Here is a 7,211-nt window from a genome sequence, read left to right on the forward strand (position 1 = left end):
CCTTCTGGAAGAAAACAATTCACAAGGGTCTCCACACCCCAGTTCTGCCCTCTGCAGCAAACTGGAGAGGCACAAAGAGGGGCTTTCATGGTACAGTTCTGTAACCAGACAGAAGAATTAGTGTCACGTATTATACACCTAAGTGAAAACAAACTGCACATTCATCTGGATTTTATCAAGAAATTATAATTCAAAATTAATTCACATGACAGTTGGTCTATAATAATAACTAAGTTACTGAATATTGTATCACACTGTTCAAAACAAAAATCACTAAGTATAATTAAGAAGCAAATAATAGAAGCATCTTGTGGAAAAACTCCTATTTCAAATATATTCACATTTTTTAGTGGCAACTCTGAGACCAAAAGGCAGTGAAAGTAGGGTAACCTCAGCTTCAAAGGGTCCAGCCCATCTCCACATCTCAACAATTATAGCAAGAATAATGTTTTTTCCCCTTTAACTTCAATTTGCAGAAGACAGGTCTTACCAAAGTTGGGCACTCCCACACTAAACCCTGTGTTTTGGGCATTCTCTTTGTATGTGCGGAGATGTTGCTATGCATAATTAGCAAAGAAAGCTTAGGTGAATTCTAGACATCAGAAAAGAAGCAGAAAAGTCAAAAGTGGCAAGATAGACAAGACAGAACTTGATAGCTGCACTGGCAGGATTACATGATACAGTGGCCTATGGCCACAAAGGACTATATTCCATCAAGGCATCTGGTCTAGCCATTCCTACTTTACATCCCTGCGATAACACACTGATGCTGAGAGTACAACAAATTATGTAAGGACACTGAAAACAGCTAGGAGGAGTATACAGGACACTTAAGTATCATTCTCCCCAAACCTTTATTCTTTTCATCACCCAACAGTTGCATCTTTTGCTCTCAGTGTGTGTGATACAAAAGAACTAGACATGAACAGTGATGTTCAAGTAACCGCAGCTAATAACTATATTCACCCTGCCAGACTTATCCTGCATGCACACATACTGCTGTTCCAGGAGGGTACTGGGAGCTTTGAAAAACCAAGATAGAAAGGTTGAAGATAAGCATTGCAGATTCTCCAATTCTAGTAGAGAAAGAATGAAAGATTTTCCCTATTAAAGATAATTAGAAATTAACACATAGTAATGGTGGTTCTGGCTTTCTAGCCTGAATCAGATCATGACAAACCCACAGCTAACCCTATGGAGTCCTACTATTGGGCATCTTCACACAGTTACACAGTGAACAGATACATCATTGCAATATTACCATAAGACCAAGTCGGAAGTCAGGCTCTCCAGCTCCATTTTAGTTAGGGAGTCATTAAGGTGCCTAGAGGAGTTAGCTTTTGACAACTGTACTAACATGACAAGAGAGTTTCATCTTGTCAAGCACCTTTAGACTCGCCTCACCACCAAACAGGAAAATTAGTACCTCTCAGTTTCTTTTCTGTTCTGGAAGAGATACCAACAATCCTTCTATGTATGAGAAAAAAAATGCCTTGCAAATGCAGAGCAAAACAAACCCTCAAACACTGCATATGGTATTGTGTTAACTTTGATGTCAATTCTTTGTGGCAGGACACATCCCCACGTGTAATGTACTTTCTAGGCACAATGCTAAAACTGGCCAGGGGTATTATTTCAATTTCTAGAGAAGGCAGCTGATATAGATGAGAGTCAGCACTGTCAGCAGAGCAGACAGCAGCACTGACCCACACATTTTAACAAGGGTGTGTACACATGCAAGATAACTCTGGTAATTCACATCAAAGTTACGTACACGAGAGGTGTGGAACTGGGCAGATGACGGTAATTGAACATGAAGACTACAGCAGAACATTTTCATAGTGTGTTTGCAGACATTAGAACAAGAGGCTTTGAATACATGGATAGTGAGGGAGCTCATATTTTAATCACCCTCCCAAGGATTCTACAGTCTGCATCTGAAGCCAAATTTCAAATCTGTTACAGCCTAGATTGAGTTGCATTAGACAAAAACGCCTTCTACCCACAACCAGTGTTTTGTTGTGTACCATTCAGCTTCCTAATAGGCATGGCACTTGAATTTTGTGGGCTAAACCTGTGTCACTGTCACAAATGTACTGCCATTTCCTGATAGCATGAACAATGTATTCTGAATTTTGATCTTCCACACTATTATGAAGGAAGATGAATTAGAAATCCAAAATTGTGACATTTCTTAGTTTCATTTAAGAGAAGAAAAGCTGTAAAGGAGTATTACGGACCCTTTGTACAAGCAAAGGGTACTGTTCACATTCCTTTCAAGAAAAGATTTAGTAAGTACGATACAATGCCTGATACTGGTATAGAGAACACACAGAGGCCTCATTTTCCAATGCAACAGGCAAATCTAAAGATGCAGTCTGATGTCATTGCTGAGATAAGCAGCAGTTACTGGACAGCAGCCAGGCAGATAAAGCTACAGTATTATCTGAAGCAGTATTGGTAGTGTCCTTCTGGAACAGTGACTTTACCTACCACCAGTAGAGAAACACAGTAGACTGAATAGCTCTCTAGCTGCTTCATGCACTGGAAGGCTGCTCTAATTGTGTAGCTGTGAATCCTCCATGCAAAGGGAATCCCTGGGCAGAGAAAACCAATACAAGAGACAACAGACACCTGCTTCCATCTCTTCCTTGGCTGATTGGGCTTACTGTGAGTGGTCATGTGAGCATCTTTCAAGCCCTCTGTCTCTGGCCATTGCCTACACTCAGTCCCTCTTGCAGACTCCAATTTAAACACTCAGTGATAAGGTGCAGCAGCAGCTGACCCGTGTCTTTGCTGGAAGATGATCCTTATGAGAGCATGCCCCAACAATACGAATAACTCTCCCTCAAGACAAGCTAGAGATTTCATTTGATGATTTAATGAAAAAGCAGCCTAACTTTAATGGTAGTTAATGTAGCGAGATTTTTTTTAAATCCTCACTCCTCTCAGTATCTTCTAGAAGTAGTTTTCTCACTGTTCTGATTTCTCCCACTGTTTTGCTATTGCTCTGTTGGCTTTTTATCTTGCTAGAACAAATTCAAGACTCTTTTTTACTTAATTGCTCTTATTAATATTCACATATTAATGCAATGCATTTATTATTCTAGTTGATAACAATGTCTCTCTTCTAACAGCCTTAATTCAGAGAATGAAGATCCTAAGGAAATCAGAATGACATTGTTAAAAGTCAAAACATTACTTGGTTTGTTTCCAGCTATTTTGGACATTTTCAGGTTCCAACAACATTACATGTATTTGAACAGGGATAGAAATGATGCATAGTTTTCCCAATTCCCATTAACTGTTCTTCCTTACGAGGTTGCCAGCACGGCATTTCAGAGAACCATTCTCCCTGCTTCTACCTTCAAACACTTTGGAAGCCTGAGAACAGTGGATTAAAATACAAAGAGAAAAACTGACCCAGAACCAAAGGGAGAAGCCATGTTTAGAGCAAACAGAAAGGAGCAGCCAGCCTGACAGAGGCGTCAAACAAGACCTGCCTCACATTTACATCGTAGAAAAGGAGAATGTTTACCTTAAAAAGGGGGTGGGAAGATCTTGCTTTTAATTTTCAGTTTCCCAATCACACTGGAAACCGGCCACCACATCCCATAGAACAGGAAGATGCTGCCACCTACAGGTGCGAGTGCCAGGAAGGCACTAAATCACAACAGCTGGGTCCCCACGACGGGCAGAAAATAACCCCGCAGTCGGAAAGGCCAGCAACCCATGGTTACATGGTACTTACCACAGCGACGCTTCATCCTATTTCTTAACCTTCTTTCATTATTCCTATTGTTCAGGGAGCAATACAGGCACATAAACCAGAACCTTCTGCACAGGAAAAAAAAACCGTCTTGCTTTGTAGCCCTTAGAGCGCAAGGATCCACTGCGGGAAATACAAGATCTCTTTGAATCCCCACTGACACTTCAGCTGCCATGATGTAAAGATTAAAGTAAGCTATTCTTGTAAGTAAATCCACAAATCCTGATCTAAGACAATCGTGTCAACATTCAGAGAGGTCAAAACACCTCACATGGCTGCGCTTTTAGCTTGCAAGTTACGGAAATTTGCATTTTTAGCTTTACTATGTTTATTCTTAGTTTCATGGTGGTTTATGAGTATAGTCCTTTATAACAAGCTCAAGAATGTGTAAGCTGAGAAAATACTTTAGAAGAGGCTTGAAACAATGCAAAAAAGCTTGGCATGGTGGAAGAGGAGAGTAGTCCATAACCACGGTTCACAAAGAATCAGGGGTTTGGCATGTAGCTACCATACTCAGGGAACACATTTGGAAGGACTCCATTTTACAGACCTCTCAGTGAAATATGGAAAGGCTCACCCTCGGTTCCAGACAGTTTACAAGTTTATATTCCCATGGCCATGCAATACTAGTAGTAAATGCAAAACCAAACAGGAAATCTTAGGAAAAAACCCAGTTCCTTTTATCAGAGCCTTTTTGACTGAAAAGTGTATTTTACTTTTTTTTTTTTTAATCAGAGTGCAAAAACTGAATTATGTTTTTTCAATAGTACTTCCATCAGCATGCCAACCAGCACAACTTTTTGACTAGGGACACAGTAACCTTAAAATATCTGCCAAACCTTACTCCTTTAAGCCGTTAGGGGGTCACAAAGTAGCTGTGCTTTGAACTTCCCCGACTCCTGTGGGGTCTGTCTGGCTAACTGATACTTCACATAACACTAGCAACCATCACCACAGTAAAAGAAAATAAAAGAAGTAATCTACAAATGCAGAGAGAACCTTCTTCCCACATTGCCTGTTTCAAACTAACACAGCCAAATTATTCTGTTGTGTGTAAAGAGTGATTGAGCTAGCACAGCCACTTGAGCTTGGCCTGCTGCAACAGCCACATCTTGTGCTCCAAGTCGTCTTTTTAAGAAGCAAACAAACCTAGCCCTACTCCTAATTTTTATGGGGGCAGAGAGACTCCTAAGGTTGAACAAGACCTACCTTCAAAGGCAACCTGGACTTCACAAGCACTCCAGAGACGAACAGCGTTAACAGCACTCCTGCAGGGAGATGGACATGTGGAACATGGGCAAGCAGCAGCCAGCTCTACTGCAAATCCTGCAGATGCTCCCCATGGGTGCAACGCCAGGGCAGTCTGCACAAATGCCAGGACATCACTTGTGTGTCAGTTTGCAACATGCTCGCTTTGTGTTCACTGGTTTTATTTCACTACTGCAAAAGCTGAAGTAACATTCAATAAAATACATTTCTTGTCCCACACAGTGTACTCCTCCATACACTGCTTTGCTTATAAAAATATCCGAGACCAATAGACAACCGATACCCTTATGCAGCACACTAGGGATCTTCATAGCTAAAAGCATATCATGAACCAACTTGAATAAAGCACTAAGGCTTGTTTCTAGTGGCTATAATAATTCACACCTTCTTTACCAGACACAGAAGACTACCTAAAATACATCCGTGGCAGTGGGCTACACATGCAAATTCCACCTTGCTAAGCAAAGAGATTAAGCCTACAACAATTGTGGGTGTTTTATACTCATACACAACCTTTATCTCACTGCATTTATCAAGATCCAGGCAAATGCATCAGTGCTATTAATACACTAGCAAGGTGAATGTATGCATTGTAGTAGGGGAAAAACAGACACTTTGCTGATTCTCAAACTAATTACTAATGGGTGAACCCTGGATTGAGTGAAGCTGTCAATTATATTGGCATGAAGTCAAAGAAGAATCAGGCTTGATGCACAGAAATACAACACTGAAATTTAGGATAACAAATTCTGCCTTTAAAAATTCAGTGATAGCTTTCTTAATTTAAACTCACCTATACTGTGTTGGAACAAAACAGCAAGCTTGCACATCAACAATGCTGAAAACAGCTTACAGATTTGGGTAAGAAAATTCCTATTTGGATGCCATTCTCCTCATCTTGTCCAGCTGAGCAGAGCTGGAAAGTAGCTCTGCAAATGAAATGCCAGAAAGTGAATCAATTCATCTCAGCAAATATAAAAATACAACACTATTACATTGGGCAGACTTTCCCCCATATGCAACAAGCAATACATTCTATTTTCAATCTAGAGGATTTATTTCCAATTATGGAAGACAAAATGAAAAAAATGCAAACAGCTCTACACAGACAGACCACTGTATCTGCATGAGTCTCCTGCCAGAATCACAGTCAAAAAGTCTGACAGAAAGAACAGAACCAGCTTCACCTTACTCTCAGTCTGAGCTGGGATGCCTGGGACAAGACCATCTCAAAAAACATCCTTGTAAATTTACCTAGGTTTAGATCTGCAGCAAAACACAACAACTGTCCTACAAAAACACAGCCAGTCCCCCAAGGAAAGACATTTTCTTCTGCTCCCATTTCTACGCACTTAATGTCTATTCAGAAAGACATCAGAATTCATCGCTGGTCCAATTCATTGCTGTACATCACTGAGTGATTTCATCCTTTATAACCAACTGTAGAAAGAAAACATCCTTGTTTTGCTTCCTATGGCACCTACTGCAGCCAAAAATCAATTCCTCTTGATCCCAGCAGCCAGCCAGTGTGTGATCTAAAGCTCCAAAGAATTTAACCACTCTTGCTTTGTAAGTTCAGCGAGAGACCCTAAACCATCAAAACTTCTTTAGCTTGTCTATCATTTAGTACCATTTAATAACGTGGGACCATCTCAGTGTTGTTGTTGTACTCAAAAGATGGCATTGGCATTCTTCCATGTAGTGATTGTCCCATCACTGAAGACTTATCAGTCATTCTCAGCTGAGCAGCAAACTGGATGCTTGATCATGACTGTCCAAGATTCAGTCTCCCCCTTATAGTTTGGTATCTTCTGAAGTACGAGACTGACACTTAAAATCAGAAAACCTCCATTCATCCAAACTTTAGAAGTGCAGTTAGGAAGTGTCAGCAGCTAGTGAAGTTATTTTGAGAAGCAAAACCCAATCCAACACTAGACTTTATGGAAGTAAGAGGCCTCTGAAGTTGGGGGAGGTCTACATGCAAAGACAGCCCTGAGCTTCACAGGCATTGCAACAGCCCACAACACACCCCAACGCCAGCATTAACCTCGCATCTGTGGGGAGATGCACAGACACAGAGGCCAAACTGGCCAGGCAGGAGCTAGCTCGGCTCTGAAAAGCATCGAGATTCAGGGAGGCTGCACTCAAGCTAAACAGCAGCAGTTTAGAGATA

The 7,211-nt window shown here is 41.0% G+C and overlaps 1 long non-coding RNA gene across 1 annotated transcript in view; it reads right to left on the reverse strand.

The window, feature by feature from the left end:
• LOC141965713 (uncharacterized) overlaps positions 1-3,931 on the reverse strand; it is an 87,233-nt gene extending 83,302 nt beyond the window's left edge. The window contains exons 1-2 of the long non-coding RNA XR_012634499.1: positions 3,752-3,931; positions 2-98 (exon numbers count right to left, since the gene is read on the reverse strand). This is a non-coding gene — a long non-coding RNA (uncharacterized LOC141965713). The remainder of the gene's footprint in view (position 1; positions 99-3,751) is intronic.
• Between the last annotated feature and the right edge of the window lie 3,280 nt (positions 3,932-7,211).

This window comes from Athene noctua, chromosome 13 (assembly GCF_965140245.1).
Source record: "Athene noctua chromosome 13, bAthNoc1.hap1.1, whole genome shotgun sequence".
NCBI lineage: Eukaryota > Metazoa > Chordata > Aves > Strigiformes > Strigidae > Athene > Athene noctua.